Source organism: Cupressus sempervirens, chromosome 1, assembly GCF_028749045.1.
Source record: "Cupressus sempervirens isolate cs-2001-9-10 chromosome 1, ASM2874904v1, whole genome shotgun sequence".
Classification (NCBI taxonomy): Eukaryota; Viridiplantae; Streptophyta; class Pinopsida; order Cupressales; family Cupressaceae; genus Cupressus; species Cupressus sempervirens.
Genome location: NC_143118.1, coordinates 848,839,047 through 848,863,274, shown reverse-complemented (window position 1 = coordinate 848,863,274; position 24,228 = coordinate 848,839,047). Strand labels below are relative to the sequence as shown.

Sequence of the window (24,228 nt, the reverse complement as noted above, 5' to 3'; positions counted from 1 at the left end):
CCAAAATTGCAACCAACAATAGAGGTTAAGAGGCAAAATCAATGATCTAGATCAAATCCCAAAAACCCTAATTAGGGTTTCCACCCCATCGGCCAATGAGAAGGCACCACCTCATCAATGGACCAATGAAAAAGGAAAAGTGGCAACCAATGAGAAGGCGCCAAAATGGTAGCTAATCAGAATCAGACACCTATCCTACCCAAGAAGAAGGAGGATTTGCCACTTGGGCTTACATCAAATGATCCTTTAATATAATTCTACCCTTTTCTTTCATCTTTTTAGCTAAGGCAATGAACTTAGCTAGCCTGTTGTTAACTTCCTTCATGGGATGGCAAGGCATTTGCTTCATCTTGAGCTCAGCTAAATTCATCATATTGCTTGCCGCTTGAAGTGTCTTCTCATGATCCTTCTCATACTCTTTCGCATATCTAATAAAGGCACTGAGGGAGGCAAGGGTGCCCAAATGTTTCTTCTTGATGGCAACCTTCCCTAACTCATCCAATCTTGACCGAAACTCTGTCTCATTGACGTTCTTCTCTTTGATATCTTCAAAATCAAGTGCAACCCCAACATCCCTCATCATGGTTGAAATTGAAGTGTCAACGCCCAGGCTATACTGTACAATCTCATTTCGTATCTCTTCGAGTATCCTCAATCTGATAGTCAAGTCAACAAACCAAGACTCCACCGTACTTATTCCTCCTTCATCTACCAACTTGGTTCTCTCCAAATATCTCTCTGGTAGCTCGATAAATGCCTGTAGCCTGGGAATGGCTAAGTCCTTGACTGGAAGGAAATCCTTCTACTCCCCTTCAAATGTTCTGAATTTGTCTCTAATAGCCATTGATCACCTGAATGTTGAGATAAAGGAAGGCAATAAATTTCGCCCATCTTGAATTATATCATTGATCTAATCTTTGATTTCATGCAGCTGAGTTGATATCTCCTCTATGTTGCTCCTGCTGTCTTGCGGAAGGGCTGCCTGATGCAACTGTTGGATAGGTTGACGATCTCTCCAATACTTGTTCTCGGCCTCCAACTTTACAATCCTTTCGTTTGCCTTCCTCAACCTTTCTTTGATTGAGACCATGCCCTCCTGGATCTCCTCACATTCCATGTCATCAGTGATTTTTCTTAAGTTATGCTCTACTATCTCATATTCCTGGGCTACAATCTCATCCCCTGCTTTGCTACCCTTTGGTATAGCAATCTAAACTTTTTGGTGACCCTCATCATTTCTCCTGATTACCTTTGCCACTGTTTTTGCAATTTGTCTTTATTTCTCGCTATCTTTCTTTTTGACTAACCCTTGAATATCTTCAACTGTTCGGATAGTCACCACCTCACATCTTGGCATAAGCATTTTCCTTAACCATAGTGGTGCAGTGCATCTCCTCAAATTTGGATTTGGTTCGACTAGAAAAGCATCACCAATGACCTTAGACTCCTGGCTTATTTCCTCAATATCAATAGGCCTATCCTCTTCCTTACTAGTGACTGTCATATCATCTCCATGTTGGCTTAATTCTCTTATTGTAAAGGTAATTTGCTTGCTTTGATATGAAATCCCTGACTATAAGCTTATGATTTAGGCAGTGTCTATGCTGACATTTCCCTTAATTAAATATGAATATGTAGACAATAATGGTGGCCCATGTATGATCTCTACATGATTGGCCGTTTATTTCCTTTGGGGAGATGTGGCTTATACAACATTATATACTTGGTTTACTCTTCAATCATCATTCAAAGCATTTGCTATTGGGGTGGACAAATGATCTTGTCCACCATAACCTTTTTATGCGATGATAGTTGCTGGATTCATATATCTTTCTTTGAAGCTCATCACATTTTTTCCCATTACCTCACCTATGGGTAATTCGTCTCTCACCAAATATGTAGACTATTGCTTCTAGACAATACTTTATTTTGAAACGAAGCGAGAAGATGTAGTCCTTGACGTACATTGTGGTTTAACGGTTAATGCCAATAAAATCAAATGAACCCTTTACTTTCTTTCACATTTGTTTTGAGAAAGTCGGCAGGCACCTACCTAACATATTGCACATTTCAGTAGGGTAATCCTCATAAATAGTTTGGTCCAAAAACCAGTTAGTGTCAAATGCCAACAATATCTTGCAGCTCCTTTGTCATCTAGTATATTCCATGAAAATGATATTACTATACCAATAGACTCTTCTTGCTTCCTCAGATATTTGGTTTTGTAGACATTAACCATTGCTGCATGTGATAATATGATATTATGGAGCATTAAATGTTGGGTGTTTATTATCTATGTTCGCTATAATGGTCTTCCTCATTCTTGATCAATTTTATTAATTTATTTGTTGTCTTTATTGATGTATGACGTGTCTCGTTGTGTTTTCCCATGATTAGTCTTTAATTATTTGATATGTATGTAAGGATAGGGTACCTATAAGTGGACATGTGTGCATACTTGCCTCCCACATTTGCAGCTGCTCTAATACCATGTTGAGGGAAAGGATCATTGCAAATGTAATAATACTTTCCATTCATTTTGTGTGTTTCAAGTGCAGATTTGAATGTGTATAAATATGAGTAGAGGAGATAAGTTTCATGAAGAGACATGGTAATTCTAATTTAATAACCAATTAGACAATATTAACTATAGGGAGAGAGAGAGAGAGAGAGAGAGAGAGAGAGAGAGAGATGTATTTATATATAAGTAGATATATTATAGTTGTTTAGTTCATGATTAACCAATAACCATAAAATGATTATTTTTAGGTCATTTCAATCCGACTGAAGCTACAACATTAACAATGTGTAATTATAAATCTAATTTTGAATAAAACCATGGAAGATAATGTTTTTATGGACAAATCTGCAATACTTGCTGCTAATTCAGTCATCTCGACCCACCTTTTTAACATAGTAGTGTTTGTGATGGAGCTCAAATTTTTTGCAAAATTTAGATCTCCATTTATGAAATAATGTTGAGAATTTGATAAAAGACTGGCAATGTATGAAGAAAATGAAGACTGGAAAGAATGTGCAAGATTTTAGGCACATATCAATTTGGCAAGAGCCCAGAATAATAAATTTTAAGCAGCTGGGCGGACAGAGAGATTACAATACACTAATCATAACAGGATGGATATGACTGATATTGCAAATAAAAATTTATGGAACCAGCCCAGGAAATACAAAAAGACAGTAAAATTGCGGGAGATCATGAAGCATTTACAACCAATGAACTTCCCGAGAGTATTGTAACACCACAAAATGTTCATGGTACAGAATCAAGGAAAAACTTGGAACTTGATATTAAGGTGCAGGTGGAAAGATGCATGCAGAGTATAGCAAGGAGAGCAGCATTGCCAAACAAGCTCTTTCTTCTATTAGAACTGTTTATTCCTTTGTTGCTGAAAAGAAAGTTATAGCCAAGTTTGCATTTGCACTAGAAGTAAGCGTGAAACTTGGGATTAACCAGAAACCCAAGGCTGAAATATGCAGGCCTCCAATGTCATTTACTGAGAAGGCAAAGCTTAGGAAGAATCTTGAGGAGTTATCTGTTAACATGTCAGAACAAGTGTATACTTTCCTAAAAAAGCATACTGGATTTACCCAATGTGATGATGAAGTTGAGGATTGATCTTGAGTGTTTCAATGACAATAACCTATGGGAGCTTCAGATTCTTGTGAGCAATTATCTGAGAGACAGAGGACTAGGAGCAAAACGTTTGCAAGTTTCAGAGCCTGTTAGGTTGCTTGCAGATTCCAAGGAAGTGACAGCTACCAGCATCAAATCTAGTAGTTCCACCAGCAGCTCAAGCAGTGATTCTGAATCTTCATCTAATGATTCTGATTTTGAAAGACCACTCCAATTGAGACTTGAAGAATCCAACATGAATAAAGACTCCTCTGTAAGACAGAAGGTGAATCTCAATAAGAGTTTGAAGACTTAATGGAGTGATAGCGAGTACAGTAGCGTTCACCATTTCCAGAACAATACCTGACTTTTCCTAGTACAGAGGGATGAACAATCATTGATAGAATCTGATAAAAAACCTTGCATTTCATTGTCTTTTCAATCTGGATTCAAGGCAAATGATGTCATTTTCACAAAATCAAATCAGTCATATTCACAAGCAACAGGTTTCATTATGGAACGATATATCTGATTTCAATTATAAAGAATCTGCAACATACTTCCAAGAGAAGGTTTGTCTATACTATCGAAGGAGCAGTAAAGTTGTTCATTTCAACTCTGTCCAAGTGGCTGTTCATGTTTTACTACTTTTTGCATGTGGCTTGGTATTGAGGCAGAGTTATTGCAGTTTTGGAATCATGAATTTTGCAAGGATTGACGCAATGAGAAGTCTGCGAATGGATATAATGAAATATGCTTGCTTGTATGCGATTGTTTGCCACATCCATTTCTTGTTGAGGAATGTTGGAAAGAACTTCCGTTGCCATCTTCTTTTGACTTCAACTGTGTTTTGAGTTTTTTCATGTCATATTACCTATTCAGGTCACGAAGCTCTCCTAAGGACCATGTTTCAGACTCCTCTGATAGCGCTAACAAAATACCAATGGATATGATATATGTAAATGCCAATACATTTTCATCAGAAGCCTTCCATTGCAGATACTCCATTAAACAATAATATGTTTGTGATCATAAGAGAGACCTGCGTTCGGAAAGAGTTGTTTTTCGTGAGAAGTTGTTTCAAAATCATATACAGATATAAATAATACCATCTGCAACACGGTCTAATTCCCAGCTCAATTAAGAGATAAATGTATTGAAACGACATTGGTGAAGCCGTAACAAATAGATATGCTTATATTTTTTGCAATAAACTGTCTGAGGAAATACTGCAACCCGATTTCAAATAGAATTCACGTTATGAGGACGGAACAACCAGACACGGTGCTTAAAACGTCCAATCATATATGGCAACAATGTTTGATACGCCACAAAAATAGAAGTAGAGGAGCCGTCAAGTTCTGGAAAATGTACAGGAATCGCATAAAAGAGTGGTTTGAATGTCGACGGTATACGATGGAGTTCACAATGCATACAAAATATGACACCGATGATCTTCATAAGAGACAAAGGGCCATTCATATCGAGAATCACCAAATTGGAACAATTAAAAATTATCATCGGTTCCAGTGTGCGTCAACGGTGAAGTCCCAAAGACCGGAGCAATTTCTCATAAAAGAATTAGTAATAATGTTTTAACTTACAGTATAAACGAATTAAAAGTTAAACAAATGAGAAGGTGCGATCTATATTATTTCAAATGATATGATACTTGACTTTGAAAAGTCATGTCCCCTCATGTGAACAAATATAAATAAGGAAGAATTTATTTCTCAATGGGGGAGATTCAAGACATATCCAAACATCTGAACATTTGTATTCTCTTAGGAGAAAAGTAATTTATTTTATTATTGTATGGAGGAATAAGGGTTCTATTATGATTTTTGTAATATGAAGTCCATTATTTTATTTTAATAGTAAAATAAAAATGTTCTTTGTTTATCATCAATGGCATAGAGATTTAAACCACAGGCGAATCGTCTTTCATAATTATATTTAAGAGTTCTGTATATGATTTTGATATCAGATAAGTGGACATGGTCAATTAGCATTTTAGATTTGATCATCATAGGTGTTGTGAAATATTTAATTGTTTCCGCATCTGTGTCCAGTTTGTCTCCTTGTAGAGTTAAAGTTCAATCTAGACTTATTTAAGATTGCATTATAATTGATCTGTCGCATCTAGATTATTAAAATTGTTGGCAGTATAAGTGCATTGGACATTATGAAGTTGTATGTAAAAATTCTCTGAAGTGGACTCTATCGCCTGGATGAGCGAAGGCACCGGTCTTTTTATTGAAGTCAGAAAATTGGCATATTCCTTCTACAAGCATCAATTCCATTATATACAAAATTTATACAAAACATTCAATTATCAAGTATTCAGCATCTAGTTTCAGTTTTATCAAGTTTGAGGACCTTGCTAGTCGAAGAACTCCAAGTTTAAATTCGCTATAGAAAAACTTTGAACCAGCAGTCAATGTTTGAGGTAAAGGTTAACCCGCCTGGGTGTAGCGGAGCCCGAAGTGCAGGGGAATCAAGAAGTATTCCCGTTCGTTGGCCAACATTGATTGAGAAGTCCTATCAGAGAAGTGGCAGGCTCTTGGATTTCCAATCTGCAGTTTTCGGAACCAATAGTTTGAAGGTGTAAAATTGCCTAGTATTTATACACAATAGTGTAAATGAATAATTGCATTTATCTATTGTTACACTAGCGGGGAGGGTGGCAGGTGTTATGGTGCAAGGTGAAGTCGGGACGAGTTTCAGGTGCGGGATAAAAAAGGGCCTCTATTCGGTGGCGGTGGGGGTGCAGGGGGAGGTTGCATATTATACATATATGACTAGAAATGCTAATTGTGAAATGATACTTCAATATAACATACCAAATATAGTTAATCAGTGAATATAAAAAATTGAAATGTGATTCATAAACCATAACTTCAAACTTCATAATTGTTAACGTAGTTAGATTTATAATATGAATGGCAGAGATCTAACTTGAAAGGGCAGGGCATTAATAGATTATGATACTCTTTGTGATGTCTCCATTTTCCAATTAGGTTTGAATGCTATAACCTACAACCATTTGTTAGTACAATATCGAAAATTGTATGTAAAACGTATTAGCAATATTAGATTTAAGTAGATACTAATCTAAATACTACGCAAACTACTCTTCCAAATCCTTCGGAAGAGATCCTTTCTTCAGTCAACTAACCCTCTGGTGAGAATCTCATCTTGATTAGGTAATTGTCATAGAAAGAGCTTCTCCCTTAGGCCTCTTTGGGATCTCTGGTATCACTACTTGGTAGAGATCCCACCTCTACCAAGTCTCTTATCTCTAACATATGCATATGTTTGACCACTACAATATATATTGCCTCTAATGGACCCTCTACAGATCCCTCTTTGGATTCCAAATTGAAAATCCAACATTTGACTTAGAATGCCCTCTAGTCTTTGAGCTTTCCTCTAGATAAGCTCGACATTCAAAATGAATGTCCTCTATCAAAATCTTCATCATCCCTACAAGGACTATGAAGTTCTTATTGTAATTCTAATTGTGAATTCTTCTTTGATATAGAAACATACCTCTAATTCTCTGATATGGTATTGATAAATACTCTCATAATTATATTTTATTCCCTTAGTCATTTACTCTCTTTCCTTCCTTACATCAGTTATACTCTTCCACTTACTCTCTGCTGTTTATTATTCACTGAATTATTAACATATCTCTGCACTTTGGTTATTCATTTTCGTGTGATAATTTTTTCAATTATTATATCATCTTCTTCTTGTTCAATTAATGGCTTACTGTCAGATATTTTGATCTCCTTCTAGCAGCTAATTATCGCCTTGATATTTTGCTTCATTATTTCGTTCCTCTTATTGTTTGTTTGACTCAAACTCTTTCTATTAGAAATTTTATTAGCCCAGGTCCTTCCAAATTCTGAACATTACCTTAACCGTTGAGGTTTCAGTTAATGTATTGGTATTCAATCATTTTGTTGTGCCTTGCTTTTACATTTTTTTTTTATGGCATCTTTGGAATGTCCATTCCCTCTCCGAATATCTGATATTTATTTTAATCGCGTTCTCCTTTGCGCTCGTGTCCTTTCCATATCTTGTCCGTTCTATGTATTGTTTGTGTTTGCTACTTGTCCGTTCTATGTTGGTTGTTGATATTTTTAATCTATCTCCGCTTACGTATATCGCTGAGACAACTGACTTACCTGTTCTTGCTGAATGCGAGTGTTCCTTTGTTGCTACATGTAGATCATGGGGTGTTGGCATTTTTTAGTGTTTGTCCATTTTTGTCAAGTTGCTACTTCCCCCATTGCCTGAATATCTTATCAATTTGCAATGCCCCCTTTCTTCTTATCATAGGATGATAACCCTTAGAATTGGATTTGAATCTGTTCGAAAGTGACTTTTAGTGCTGCAGTTCAATGCTGTATCCCTCCCTTATTTTGCTTCCTCCCTGTATGGTGTTGGCTATCTGCATTGGCAGCATGTGTTAGTAATGGAATCGGTCCCTTAGATTATGTTGGACCTCCCCAAATATGAATCACGATAGTGACTGGATGATTATTAAGGAGTCATGAATCACATATCTAGCCTAATATTCCTGTTTTTTCCAATTGATATATTTTCTCTTTTCTTATATATTGTTGATTCAATAGATTCAATGGTTACAACCTTTAGTGACTAGAATTAATCAGGTTTATTGTCATTTTTAATATAATTCAATTTGTTATTATATATAATTAATATGAATATATATTATGATGTTTAGATCTCTCTCTCTCTCTCTCTCTCTCTCTCTCTATATATATATATATATATATATATATATATATATATATATATATATATATATATATATATATATATATATATATATATATATATATATATATATAATCATGTTTCAAATAATATCAGGTATTATCAATAAATGATAATCTTATAATTATCATAATCTCTTAATAAATCTATTTGCCATAAATATTGTTTCTTTTGATTTCAAAGTGTTCATAGATTTATATTCTGGTTATAAAATTCGGGGGATATTACACTCTTCTTTCCTGATCAGTTTGGATATAAATTTTGAATTGAGAGTCATGTCATGAGGGGACATGTCTCCACAAAGTGGAACCATATCCACTCGTGACATGCCTTTTAAATATAAACAAATTGTTATCCAAGTAACTCCTGATCTTAATCGGGATTAGAGATGGTAATTACTTGACCAATATACATGACAAGTCACTGATCTGCAAATAAGGAATAAATAAGTCTTTGATCATTACTCGATGTATACCACGACTTGATCAATATCAATGCATTCAATCATTACACTGTCTTGGCAAGGGAAGAAACAATAATCAAGAGTACAATCTGCTAGTGCAGATTATAATATAGTTGGATCTATTTTGATCAGATATAGATGTTAATAATGATCATGTATATAGTGAATTCAATTTGATAGAAGAATGATATGATTTCCAAAACATTAGAAATAGTGATTTTCCTGATGCAAGAAATATGGATGTATGTATTTATGTATGTATGTCAATTCATACAATGAACTGTCATGCACACGCACACACACACACATACATATAGAATCAAATTAATAGTCATTCTTATATCTGACTGAAGCTACTATTCTTAACATTCCCTCTTAGCTACGGAAGATAACAAGTATGAATAGGTTTAGATATCCCTAGCACGTGATATCAAGGAATATGCAAAATATCAAGTTAGCATGATATTTGAATATCCTAGTTATGGTATGTGCATTGACATCACGTCGCATGATGTCTACCATAATTGTCATGGCATGTCCACGAACATTACGTCACATAATGTCCACCATGATTATCTCATTAAGACCATATTGATTCACAACAAATATCAAGTCAGCATGATATCGATCAATAAGTCTAAGAAATATTAATCTTCAAGACATTTCCATGAATATCAATTCAGCATGATATTCGTCATTTTAATGTTTTAAACGGTTTCGGTAATGTTCCCAAAAGTTTTGGAGATGCTTTCAAACGGTTTCGATAATGTTCTCGAAAGTTCCGGAGATGCTCGTGAAAGGTTTCTACTTTGATACCACTGTAATGTTTTGTTCTAGAGTTTCCTTATGAAGTCCCATAGTATGCTCTAGGGAGTCTTGTCGTGTGCTTCAGGTAGTCTGGTGCTCAAAATAGTATCCCTTAGTGCTTCAGGTGGCCAGTGCTTCAGGTAGGTCTCCCTTACTGCTTCGGGTGGCCAGTGCTTCAGGTCAATGCTTCGTGTAACATACTAGTTTTTCCTAACCAAATTTAATTAGTATTTTAAACCAGCAACTAATCCCATTCACAAGACAATGATCTCAACTAGCTAACTATAATTAGAAAGAAGTAACTGCTATCTACTTTATTTGCATCTTAACGTCAACGAAATGTAAAGGAATTAAATAAATGATTACTTTGTTATCATAAAATCAATCTAACATGTTCAACTGATTATAAAATAACAACTACCAATTTTAAACATGCATATATTTCTACACTATCAAATTACGCTTTCATTATTCTAAAAGTAAATGTGCAAAGAACATACAGATATGATGAGAATTCTCTTTATCTTGTTGTTCAAGCCTCGACATTGGTGAGAGGAGAAGCATTGACATAGTCTTAACTTCCCAACCATGGACCATACTTATCCCCACACATCCTAACTTAATAGAATGACCCTTCCTACCTCGGGATCGAGCTTGGGATGTTCTTAAGTCCAGCCATTTGATTTATCAGGTGGTTTGAGTGTCCCATTAGTTATTCCCCAAAATAACTGAAGCATCTGGACAAAAAAAAAAGATCTCATGATGGACACATTTGCCTGTTTCTACCTTGGCCAAGGATATCGAAGTTGGGTTCGTAAGCTCGATCTATACCACTCGACTTGAGAGTTGTTTTCATTATTAGGACATGCATGAGCTATTATATATGTTTGTAACATAGTTATTTGATTTAAATCTTGATTCTTGCAGGAAATCTACACCTCTTCACCATTTATGGCTTCCTTGTGGGTGAGTCCTAGGTGCATAAGAGATTATATCCACTTTATCTTAATTTTCACCTCTTCACCATCGATGGCATCCCTGCCGGTGAATTCCTCTGTGTTTGGACTTCATGTTATTATTCACACCTTTGCATAAGGTATAAAAAGAAATAGAATGATTTTGGACGGGAACATTTTTTTATAGTTGTCATTATAGTTTTCTTCTTCCATAACTATGAGTTTGATAAACACATGGTTAATATACCGCTGGAGACATGATATCAGATTCTATGTTAATCTGACTAAGAAGCTATACTTATGCACACATTTTCCATTCAATCATTATATAACTTAGACATTAGTATTAACACTATGACTAAACGTTGACTTGGGTATATCAATGAATAAAGAAAGGTAAATAGATTGAATATGCATTGAAATGGATCTGGAATAACTCACGTGACTTGTTGCTAAGAACTTCCTCCTCCTGCGGCCGGAAATAAGGTTCCTTCGCGTTGTTTCTTGCTTTATACTTGTTGAGGAATAAGAATGTGAAAGGGCAATTTGATGGATTGTAGGCTATGAAACTGATAATGTTCAGAATCCACTCAGTTTGCTTTATCATGAAATCAGGTGATTGAAATGGTAACAGAATTTGTAGAAGAGAGAATGAATTGTTTTGAATATGATCAATGGTGCTCTATAAAATGGCCGGCTTTGGCTCTTTAGCTACCTTCGGTTATCAAGAAGGCCGTTAAAATGTCTCACAAAATCAAATTATAGAAGGAAAGAAATAACAAGGAAAAGAATAAAGAAGTGAAGAGTTTTATTTATTTATTTAATTATTATTGTGCACTCATTTATACATTCATGTGTACATATTGGTGAAATGACATTTTTAGATTATAAAATTGTTAACTTATTGATGTCATTTTATTTTTATATACATGTGTTCGTAATTATGGGTTTATAATAATAATTAAATAAGAAATTCCAACAATAGATCTTCAAAGGTATGAATTCTATATTGTTAATTTAGATTATGTAAGTCTTTATTATATTGTTTTTCTAATAGTTCATGTGGTCCCATAATGCAACATGTTGTCAAGTTTTTGTATTCTTTCCAAGGTAGTCTTAGATCAAACCTGTCGATCGTGATGACTGGACCAATCGATCATCCCCTTCTGATGATCCCGTTTAGCAATGCTTCCTCTCTCTTCATTCTTCTTCCTGTAATCACCCAAGCAAAGCAGTCTCGCCAAGACATCAATTCAAAGATATATTAATTGTCAATTCCAATCAAATAATTGTCGATCATCTAATGATAGTTCTAGATTTCATCAACGTCTATAATAATTGACTCATTTCACATGATCATGAGTGAAATAACTCATTATCAGTTGGTACAACGTTTATAATTAACTAACTCACTTCACATGATCAGGAAAGTAATAAATTGATACAACGCCTATAATTAACTAACTTGTTTCACATGATTAGGAAAGAAATAAATTGATACAAAGTCTATAATTAACTAACTTGTTTCACATGATCATGAGAGAAATATTTCGTCAAACCAACGGCTATGATCAATTTAAAATTTAGGGCAAAATTTGGGATGTAACACTTCAGGTCAGTGCTTCGGGTGGCCAGTGCTTCAGGTCAGTGCCTTAGGTCAGTGCTTTAGGTTGTTCCTCTAGTTGGCAATGCACAATGGAGTGAGGTTGTACTGCAATGTTGGAGCACAAGGAGGCCATACGACAAGTAGGCAGTGAGAAGTCGTACGGTGTAGGAACAAGTGACTGTACGGTGGTCTTCAAGTGATTGTATAGTAGTGGATTGAAGGGCTGTACGGTGAAAAGGGAAGATTTGGTCGTACGATGGAGGTGGAGGGGTGATTATGCGGAATGGAGATAATGAGGCTGTATGGTGGGAAGGACAGTCGTATGATATGGACAAACTGGAGGTTGAAAGGGAGGTACAGAAAGATGGTGGTGTGCTGAGGCCTTTCGTCCATACAGTGATACAAAAGGAGGTTGTACAGTGAAGTAAAGGTAATTATGGCAAGGAGGAAAACAAAAAAGTTCGGCAATGCCGTTCGCAATGCAAAATGCAATATATTAAACACAAACACCTTGTAGGAAACCAAGATCAGCTAGGTACACACTTGCACCAATTAATAATGATATTTCGCATATAGACTCAAAATTGGAGATTAGAACACACAACCTTCAATTAGATTTACCAAAAGATGGTGCTTCGATTTACCAGAGTCGAGCGAAGTATTATAGGTGATAGAATAGGGTGAGGGTTGAATCCCACCGAAACTGAATAAGCCAAGTAGGGAAGATCTTTCACTTCCGAAATGGCAAACAATAGAGAATCCCAATGGGAATTCACAGTACAAAATAAATAATCAGAATCCATATCTATGACTACCTACAAGTCGTGCTTAAATACTCATCGGGGGAAAACCTTTCTGAGAGTGTACAAAGATAGCCGACTACAACAGTTACCAACAAAAACTAAAATAAAAATAGGTCTGAGATATATTGAATCAATCGGCACCACAAATACAAATATTAACTTGGGGCACATATTAAATAATTAAAGTAACTAACTAAAGGTCCTTATATTATTTAAATTCTGGGACGAGTTAATTAATTAATTAAATTAAAAAAGTACATTAAAATTTCGATACATGACACTCATGATAGTAAATGTTGTAAAGTCGTAACCTTACAATGTGGTTTACAAGTGTGCATTATCAAAAAGGTCGTTACCTTTCAGTAATGTACACAAAGGCCCATAAGGTCATATATATCAAAAGTGTTTTACATGGAGTCACCACAGATTCTCTCATGTGGTGTTGTCATGGCACCACACACATGACATCCACCATGTACCATAACAGAGCATGGATCCACTATTGCTCAATCCATAGGGTGCAAATAATGGATTTCACCTCAAAAACTTCTTTCTTAACGAGAGAAATGCATTATGAGGGATTTTACCTTGAACTTCTCGTTTATGGAGAAGAACTCATGAAACCAACACTAACGTTTTGACTTCCTTGTTCAAGGTTGCATCTTTGTTAGAATCTCTTTTGATCAGATATCAACCTTCTGACCTCCTCATCCAAGATTACTTGTGATGGATTTTCAGACTCCCTCTGAATGTTGATTCTTCCTCTTCGAAGAATAATAACCACTTTTAAAGAAGATGTGTGCAACCAACTCAGCCTCATAAAAGCAAGCTACGTCTTCATCCTTCAAACTATATGACTTTCACATAGGATCCACCATGCTTATCTCTCGAACCAACAAGTATCCATCTGTCTAGTAATATCACTACCTAGAAATTTATACAAATACCTTCTAACCCTCATATATGGAACTTTATTCTATTAATTTTAGTCCTTTGACTGCTAATCATGGGAGAAACCTCTTGACATAGTTCACTTCATTCGGACCAATATGACCAAGATCTCCAGATGTCAACTAGAGCAAAACCTTCTAGATGTTCCCTCTGTCATAGAGGCATGCTCTATTCATATACTCCAATCATGTAGAGTACTTTGTTCAGATATTCATGCTATAGCGGATTCTTTCTTAAAGCTCTATGCACATGCAATAGTTTCTGAATTCAAGGTTTTCTGATGATGAATGTGTCAACTCCCTTGTAATGGTGTCTCCCTCTCAACATGGACAGTATAACATTAGAATTTAATATGCTAGAATTTGATTTAGCTGATTTCAATATTCCCTCTTAGTTAGAGAGGATTCAAGATGTTCTAAATATTCACATCATCACCATGATACTTTTAGAGAGTGATTTTGAGAATCACATGAGCTCTTTCTATGATATCAATTTGCGTACTTGCAGAGGGTGTCCATCTTCATTGCCTGCAAAGGGTGGGGGATACAACTAAAGAATCAGTCTGCATGATTACCATCTGTATAATATGTATGAACTCTTTTATGAAATAAATTACTGCTTGGTAGAAGGAATCTCAGACACATCTGATACTCTAACCTTGGTATCATCCTGAAAGCTTTTCGCAGAGATTAATAAGAATCCAAGGGAAATATTAATGCTTGAATCATACATGATTCAGTAAACAATATAACATGAATTAATAACAGCATGAAGCATAAAAGAGTATTATTTAACCATAAGAAATACCTTTTTTTTATACTTCTTGGTTTGTCCTCAGTCAACAGACATGAACATCCAACATCATAGAAGTCAGATTTGATTACATGTCTCATTCATTTAGCTTTCCTCAGCTTCATACTTCGGCAATTTAGTCACCATCAATATGCCAGCTTATTAGAGCAGCTTGTTTACTTTTCTTGAAGATGCAATGGAATTTTATTCCATGGATGCATTCAGGTCAGAACTGTCTATTGCTCTTAAGAACGATGTTAGGCGTGCCATAAGACAACTGCAATATGAGAACATCTTTCCAATTTCATCCACCAAAACTTGACTTGGCAAACATCTCGAAGAAATTGCTGATCAGAAAACCTCATTTTATATCTCTTGTATCTATCTCTGTGATTTGAAGAAAGACACAAAAAAATTGTTCTCATATTTCTATGTCTGTCTCAAACCCAGGAGGACTATGTAGAGGATCAAATAGTAAATTATGTTTCAAGAGACCATTTCTTTGTAGTTGATTTTTCATTCTCTCTTTCCTCAAAGATTATCAACACGACTTTAATGTAGTTTCCTTCTCCAATGTGTGAAAGTGATACATGAATTGATTGCTATTTCAATATCAACTACTTTGACCTGTAATGTTTTCTCCTCTATATTATCTTGAGTATATGGTGTGCTAGATCACTATTATACATAGAGTCTTCCTAGCCGATGCTGCCTGCTGTTGCAATACTACGATTGCCATTTCTAACATCTTACATGATTTCTCTATGTTTGTCCTCTTAGCCTCTCAAGTATTTGTAGCTCAAACACTCTTGCAGGCACATCAAGAGAGAAAATATTCCTTTTGTGGCAAGACATTGATATATTGAACCAATAACTAGTAAGAGTCGGATTTGACTATGTCTGAATGTCTTTATTTGTGCCCATATCTTGCAATAATGAATCAACGCATATTATTATACGCTGACCATTTGAGACTCCATAGCTATTATACACCTTATATCAGTGCCTTAGCAGAAATCTCTCTTATGCCAATATCGCACAAAACACTAGAAAACTATTGGGCCCACAAATAATCAATTATTTTCCTTCCAACATTAAGATATATTGTTGATAATGAAACTGAAAAAGAATGTGGAGTCCCGTGCCATTTTTCAGCGTTGATGGGTAGACCAATTGAAAAGGTCGCCCTTGTTTATTCTTTTAAATAGAGCGGTCAGATTCCTTCTAAGTTCTTCATATGAATAACTGAGACATTGCAGTTCCATGCCTCCACAACAGATATTATTGGTGAATTCCATAGAGGTAACCAATATCTCCAACAGCACGATAAGCAGTCAGACATAACCAATCATATCATCTGAAATAATCCTTTGCACATGCAATGCTAATTTTCAGTCTGTCTACCATAGCAATTAAACTCCATGAAGTCTGTTAATGTAAGCTCCCTGAATTTGGAATGGACCTCTCCGTGCACAGTAAAAATAATGTTCATCTAATCTCAAATGAATGTCGTTTATTGAAGAATCATAATCACGACATTCTAAATGAGATCTTGTTTAGTTATGCCATGTGTACTTCTTTCCGAATTTCTATTGTAACACATGAGCATATTTATATATCCCTAATCAACCTTTGTCATCGGTTGAATCCAAGGACATATTCTTGTTTTCTTAATATTGTAAATTATTACAATAATAGATAAGCCATCTATTATTAGTTAATGGTTATCTATTGTAAATATCTTAAGCTTTAGTTTGCTTTCGGTTTTTGCTTTCTCTAGAATAGAATGTTTCTATTCTTTATGATCATTTCCTAAGGAAACATTGCCTCTTTCTTTCATATAAATTGACCTTTCGGTCTCTGTTAATATCAAGCAAGTATTTACCAATTACCTCATAATATGGTATCACATCCAATACTATTATTTGCTCTAAAATTTTTGAAACTATTTCTATTCTTTTTGAAGTTTGTTGCTGCTTGTTCTTGACTAGGGTTTCAAGAGATTGAAAAATCGAAGTTCTGAAAGTTTTTGGAAGTCCTTTTTTTTTGCCCCTCATCTGAAAAATGTGATTTCGTTGGTTGTCTAAAATAATGTTTTTATACTGCTAAAAATTGCAGTTGCTTTATCTCTGCTGAATACCGAGTTTGCTTGCATTTTCCACGCGATTTGCAGAGGAAATCGAGTCTGCAACCCGCAATTTTTCTCAAACTCGTGTCAGGAATTCTCCTCCACATTTGGAGCCGCAAACGTTTGCCAAAGCTTCATTTTTCCACCTCAATCTTGCCGTGACCTCCACTCGGCAGCTGTAGCTCTAAATCTGACTAGTTCTTGGCCTAGTTCTGCAATGTTTTTCTCAAATTCAGCATTTTTTGGAGCTTGTTTTACAGCCGGATAGGGTTTTGCCCGAAACCCTAATTTTTGGGTCTAAATTTTTTTTCTTTGTAGATTCTTGGTGGGTTTTTCGAGAGCTCAATTGGGTTGCCCTTTTTTTCGGGTGCCTCAATTTTCCTTAGTTGCCAGATTCGTCCCCTGCTGCCCGGATTCGGGTTCGGGTCCGGATTCGTCCTTGGGTTCGGTTCGGGTCCGGGCAGGGTCCTTAGTTTTGACTGTGGATTCGTTTCGGTCCTTGCTGAAGCAAACCCAGATGAACCCACAGCGAACCCAAGGCTAAAACAACATTAAAGAGTGTATTTTTTAAATTGTTTTCTTATGCAACTCTCAAAGGAACTTAATAAAAAACATTTCACTCATCTAATCCCTTATGTCAAGGAGGAAGACAATGATATAGCAGCATATGGGACTAGTGGAACCAGTTTGGGTTCCAATGATGAAGATCTAGATATAGTTGCAGTTGGGGATGAAGCCATTGATCCCTCATTTTGTGATGATCCATTTGACCCTTGAAGGGCATTTGATACTATGATTATTGATAAACTAGTAAAAACTTGTCATCTATCATCATGTTTCAATCTTTATTACTTTATAAACTAGTCTTTCTTTTGCAATTTAGTAATTCAATGTATTATTTGATGAACTAGTCTATGTTTTGCAATTTAGTAATTTAATGTATAATTTTCTTTACAATCATGAAGATAGATTAATGAGCGAGTATTTAATGCTTTTAGATTCAGGTAAAAACAGGTTTTGAAGGGACCTGAAACCCTTTGGCATTTGGCATTGATCAATGATCAAGCAACAATTGTTCATATTGTGAAATGACCTTGTTTTGCAACTATGCATGTTTCTCTTGTGTGAATGTGTTTATATATATATATATATATATATATATATATACTCACGAATCCACCCACGAACCCAAATGGGAAAATAAAAAATTGCCTGAATCAACGAACCGAACCCGTCTCTGAACCCGAATCGGCAACTTAGCAATTTTCGTGCCTCGATTTTTGAGCCAGCAGATCCAGAAAACAACATATTCCTTCTAGGTTTTTCGAGCTCTCTTCTTGGTCACTCTTTGATTCTTTTGGGTCTTCCATATTTTTGTTGCGAAGAACGGGCCTGCACAAATTTTCATAGCTTTTCATTGAAAAATGTGCCATGGCATATTTGACAAATATTTTGCTCGAGCATAAGTCCAAATTCAATGGTCACAGTTATGGCACCTGGAAGCAACACATCATTGTAATTTTTGAATATCGGAACACCTATCAACTTGTTCTGGGTGTTATGAAGCGTCTGACTTTTTCGGGTCGTGATCAAGATACATCGAATCTAAATAATCAAGAGGCAATGATGCTTCTCAAATTATCCGTGGTTGATGATCAACTTTCTCAGATTCCATCTAGCAAGATAACTGCCGAGATCTGGACAAATCTCAAAAGTCTTCATGAGACTTTTGACAAGAGCCGAGCCTTCTTTCTGAAAAACACTCTATTTTATATTGTCATGGATGAGCGCACCTCGCTCCAGGCACACCTGAATCGGATTCAGGAAATCTGTGATCAGTTACTTGCCATCGGTCGCAAGATGGAGGAAGAGGATGTTGTGGTTATCACTCTTCGGAGTTTATCAAAATCCTATGAACATTTTATCGAGACTCTCAATATTACATCTTCTGGTGTTGATTTGAAGTTCACTAATCTGTACATCTTGCTGCTTCAACAAGATTGGTGGAAATGACAGTTCGGTAGCAACACTAATTCCACCTCCACAGAGCAAGTCTTTGCTGCGAAATCCTTTCAGAAGGATAAGGGCAAGTTTCAGCAACCATCTCTGTAGAAGTCTTCTGCACCAATGCTAGATGGTTCTAGAAAGAAGAACATTCAATGCAACTATTGCCACAAGTTTGGACACATGAATCGAAAATGCTTAGCTGCACAGTCTAAGTAATCAGGTTTGCAGCTCAAAGCAAACAGTGCAGAGCACACCTTCATGGTTAAAAGATCTGCAGATCATGTGAAGTCATTTGCTTGGTACATTGATTCAGGCGTGTCTCGTCATTCCACTCACCGCAGAGACTGGTTTACTGACTACCGGCCTTATTCAGACTCTGTTATTTTTGGTGGCGGAGAAGAGTACAGGGTTGTCGGTAAAAGCAACATTTAGATTCAGTCTCTTGGGAGGAATCTCATATTCCTTAGTGTGTATTACGTTCTAGGGATAGAACTAAATCTACTCTTAGTCAGTTAGTTGCTACGACATTCTCCACACTTGGCAGTTTTGGGTAGAAGCAGTTAACATTGTAGTTTATCTATTGAATCGATCGCCCACAGTGGCGGTCAAAGGTAAAACTCCAGAAGAGGCCTGGTCAGGTTGCAAGCCCAAAATCAATCACCTGAAGGTTTTTGGATCCCTTGCTTTTGTTTGGATCCTTGATGCCTTACGCAGCAAGTTGGATGCCAAGAGTTAGAAACTCATGCTTGCTGGATATAGTAGTCTTCTCAAAGCCTACCGCTTGATCGATGTTGAGACATCTCGTCCAATATACAGGTGTGATGTAGTCTTTGATGAGCAACGAAGACCATTCATGCCTGTTTCTCCTAATCCAACAGACCAGCCTATGATGGCTTATGATTTGGGAGTTCGACTTCCATTAGGCGCACTTGAATGGAGGGCTCCAGTAGCTCCTGCAGCTCTAGTTATTCTAGTGATACTTGTACAAAAACCTCCGGCTTCTCCTGTAGGATCACCTCGCTTTGTAAATGCTTCACTTGAGTTTGATCCAGCTTCTTTTGATGAGGATCCTGCTGATCAAGCATCTCCTAGTACTACTATTGGTCATTCTCCTATCCGGCCTAAGTGGTCGGCTAAGACACTTGGTGATTTTTGTCATGATGAGCTCATTGATGGGAGAATTGCTCAGAAAAAGAGCGAAACTATAGATACTATTAACTTTTCTCTCATGGCCAACATTCACAGTGTGTTTGAACCTCAAACATATTCCGAGGCTAAAGGAATTCCAGAGTGGGAACAGGCCATGACATCTGAACACCAGAGTTTGTTGATTTACAACACTTGGGTCCTTTTTGATCTTCCACCAGGGAAGAAACCCAGTGGCTGCAAATGGTTGTACACAATCAAATACAAATCAGATGGTACTTTGGATAGGTACAAAGCTCGTTTAGTGGCAAAGGGCTTTTCTTAGCGTCAGGGCATTGATTATAAGGAGACCTTTGCTCCTATTGCAAAGATGAGCACCATCAAATTAGTCTTAGCCATGGCAGTACAATTTGGTTGGAAGGTCCGTTAGATGGACGCCAAGAGTGCTTTTTTGGATGGTGATTTCCATGAAGAGGTCTACCTGGCGCGGCCTCCTAGTTTCAAGGTTGTTGGTAAAGACCATCAGGTTCTTAGATTGGTAAAAGCTCTCTATGGCTTGAAGCAAGCCCCTCGAGCATGGTACATAAAGATTGATAAGTACCTCTGTGATCAAGGCTTCAAGAGGAGTTCTTCAGACTCAAATCTATACATCAAGACTACTGATAGTGACATCATCTTTCTGGTTATTTATGTGGATGATTTGATCATCACTGGCAGTTCGACATCTTTGATTCAGGGAATCAAATAGAATTTATGCCAATCTTTTGATATGACTAACCTTGGGCTCATGCATTATTGCCTAGGTGTTGAAGTTTGTCAACAGTCTTTTGGTATATTCATCTCTCAGTCCAAATATGCGAGGGACCTGTTAGACAAATTTCGTATGCAAGATTGCAAACCTACATCTACACCTATGGAGAAAGGTCTCAAGTTATGAGCAAAGTCTGATTCTCCTTCCATTGATGATACTACATACATGCAACTAGTGGGCAGCGTCATCTACCTCTTTGCTACTAGACCTAATATCAACTTTGTAGTTAGCTATATTTCACGCTTTATGACAGCTCCTAAGGCTGATTATTGGATGATAGCAAAGCGTGTGCTTCGTTATGTGAAGGGCACTTTAGATTATGGACTTTTGTACTCTCAAAGTTTGAATCCTAAACTCAGTGGGTTCATCAACATTTGGATGTGTTAGTTTGGGATCCGGTGCAGTCACATGGACTAGTAAGAAGCAGCAGGCAATTTCTCTCTCTTCTACAGAGGTTGAATACAGAGGAACTGTTAAGGCAGGATGTGAAGCTGTTTGGCTTCGTCAGATGCTTGGGGATATGCAGATGTCACTAGTAGGACTGACTACTCTGTTTGTTGATAACGAAGGCATTATCAATTTAGCACGGGATCTAGTCTTCCGTGAACGAACCAAGCATGTGGATGTTCACTGTCATTACATACAATAGCTGGTTGAAAACGGAACTATAGATTTGTAGTATGTTCCTACCATAGATCAGATTGCAAACATTCTCACCAAGCCTCTTGGTCTTGATAAGTTTGTCAAATTCAGAGGACAACTTGGTGTGTTAGATAGATTAACCATTAAGGGAGGGTATTGCAATAATAGATAAGTCATCTATTATTAGTTAATGGTTATCTATTGTAAATATCTGAATCTTTAGTTGGCTTTCGTTTTTTGCTTTCTTTAGAATAGAATGTTTCTATTCGTTACGATCGTTTCCTAAGGAAACATCATCTGATTCTTTTGTATAAATTGACCTTTTGGTCTCTATTAATATTAAGCAAGTATTTACCAATTACCTCATAATATAAGTCCCTTGAATCCTACCTCTTCAGACAAATCAGAAATCAAAGAATTTTTCATGTGTCGACTTAACAATGAACCCAACAACAAATGACTAATGTAGAACTGACAGCATCTCTCAGCGCTCTCATTTTTTATTGTCAAACGGAACATGTCATCTTTGCTTTGATCTTTTTCTTACATGCCTTTGCCCTTTCAATTCCATAATTTGGAGCCCTATCCACCAGAGCAGCTTTAGCCAAGGTATTTGATAAAGCCTTTCAGTGTCGCAGTCCTTGCAATTACAATCCGCTTAAAGGTCCCTATATATGTTGACCATCTCCCTATATGTATGATGCAACCATCTCATGCCCATCTTTTGTTACTTCTGTTGCTCATGCATTTCTCAGATCATCTGCACTCTCCAATCTAACTGGATCTTTCTTTACGAGGCTTTGATAGCATCTTGCCTGATCAGTTTGGATATAAATATTGAACTGAGAGTCATGTAATGAGAGGACATGTCTCCACAAAGTGGAGCCATGTCCACTCATGACATGCCTTCTAAATATAAACAAATTGTTATCCAAGTAACCGCTGATCCTAATCGGGAGTAGAGATGGTAATTACTTGACCAATATACATGACACGTCGCTAATCTGCAAATAGGGAATTAATAAGTCTTTGATCATTACTTGATGTATACCATGACTTGATCAATATCAATGCATTCAATCATTACACGATGTTGGGAAGGGAAGAGGCAATAATCAAGAGTACAATCTGCTAGTGCAGAATATAGTTGGATCTTTTTTGATCAGATATAGATGTTAGTAATGATCATGTATGTAGTGAGTTCAATTTGATGCAAGAATGATATGATTTCCAAAACATACGAAATAGTGATTCTACTGATACAAGAAATATGGATGTATATCAATTCATACAGTGAACTGTCATACACACACACACACACATATATATATAGAGAGAGAGAGAATCAAATTAATAGTCATTCTTATATCTGACTGAAGCTACTATTCTTAACAATAACCAATGACCATTGAACTAGTATATTCATAGTAAGTTGTAACATTAATAACATTAAAGTTTTAAACATAATGATAATGATAAATAAAAAATATAGATCATACATAGTATCATGTAAGTCAACCATTGTTTATCAGATGACAAAGATGAAAGATTCAAAATTCAATGTTCAAATTATTAATATCAAATATCATAATGATCAAGATACTCATGATTACAGTGAGCATAGTAGCATGAAAGAATGAAATGAAACAATGTATCATGGCCATGTCAAACTGAGTACAATACTACAATCTACAAAATGTCAGTAAGGAGAATGTAAGGGTGGGAGCTCTCTAATCATCCCATAAACCGAAATCATCATCACTAGAACTACTAGACTCCTCATTGGTAAGACAATATTAAAAAAAAGAAAAATTGACTTTTCGATATGGGCATCAGACGCACCCCTTGTATCCCTTGGTCACACCCATCGCTGCATCCGCGCACTTGGGATGCACCCCTGCACCCGCACACTTGTCTGGTGCGGCAACAGTGCGGCGTTGTTCTGGTGGCAATGGTGGATTGCAGGTGTGCGACGCACCCAAGCCCGGGACATATGCGCACCTGGGTAACACTGCTGATTTATCTCAGATTATAACTGTAAAATTATAAATGTGTTTTCTATTTTCAGAATATAAAATTTGCTAATCTATCAATTCTGCTTTTGCAGAATGTAATCAGACTTTGGTCTTTGTTCAATATATAAGAAAATGATAATTCAATATTGATAACTGCTGAATACTTATTTGAATTCTGACTCTGAAATATAGTCCCCAAACTCCAAAAAGGGCAGAGTATTTATTGATGTTGACGTTCTTCTGCTTCATCGGGTATAGTGTTTAAATGATATGAAAGGTTATGTCCATGAGCAGATGTGTCTCGTCACAGTGGAGGCATGTCCACTCATGGAATGCCTTATCATTTGCAACGATTCATTAAACAAAAATGAAACCTGGTTACCAATCGGTATTAGGACTAGTTTGTATTACTATTAAACAAACCTCATAATATTTTTGATCTGAAAGACAATATAATCAGTTTTAAATATTTGCATTTTAGGCAAACATATGATCATTGCTTGATCGAGATAAGAGGAAGATGAAATGTCAAAATCAGAGATAGAATATGCAAGAGCAGATCGATAATATACTTGGATTCAGGAGATATTATGATCTGATGTAAATGATAATCAATTTCAATAAGATTATATATATATATATATTATGATCTGAT

At 36.3% G+C, this 24,228-nt stretch overlaps 1 protein-coding gene across 6 annotated transcripts in view; it reads left to right on the top strand.

Annotated features, from left to right (window-relative positions):
• LOC149580507 (pachytene checkpoint-like protein) overlaps positions 1–24,228 on the top strand; it is a 218,634-nt gene that overhangs the window by 147,849 nt on the left and 46,557 nt on the right. The window lies entirely within an intron of this gene.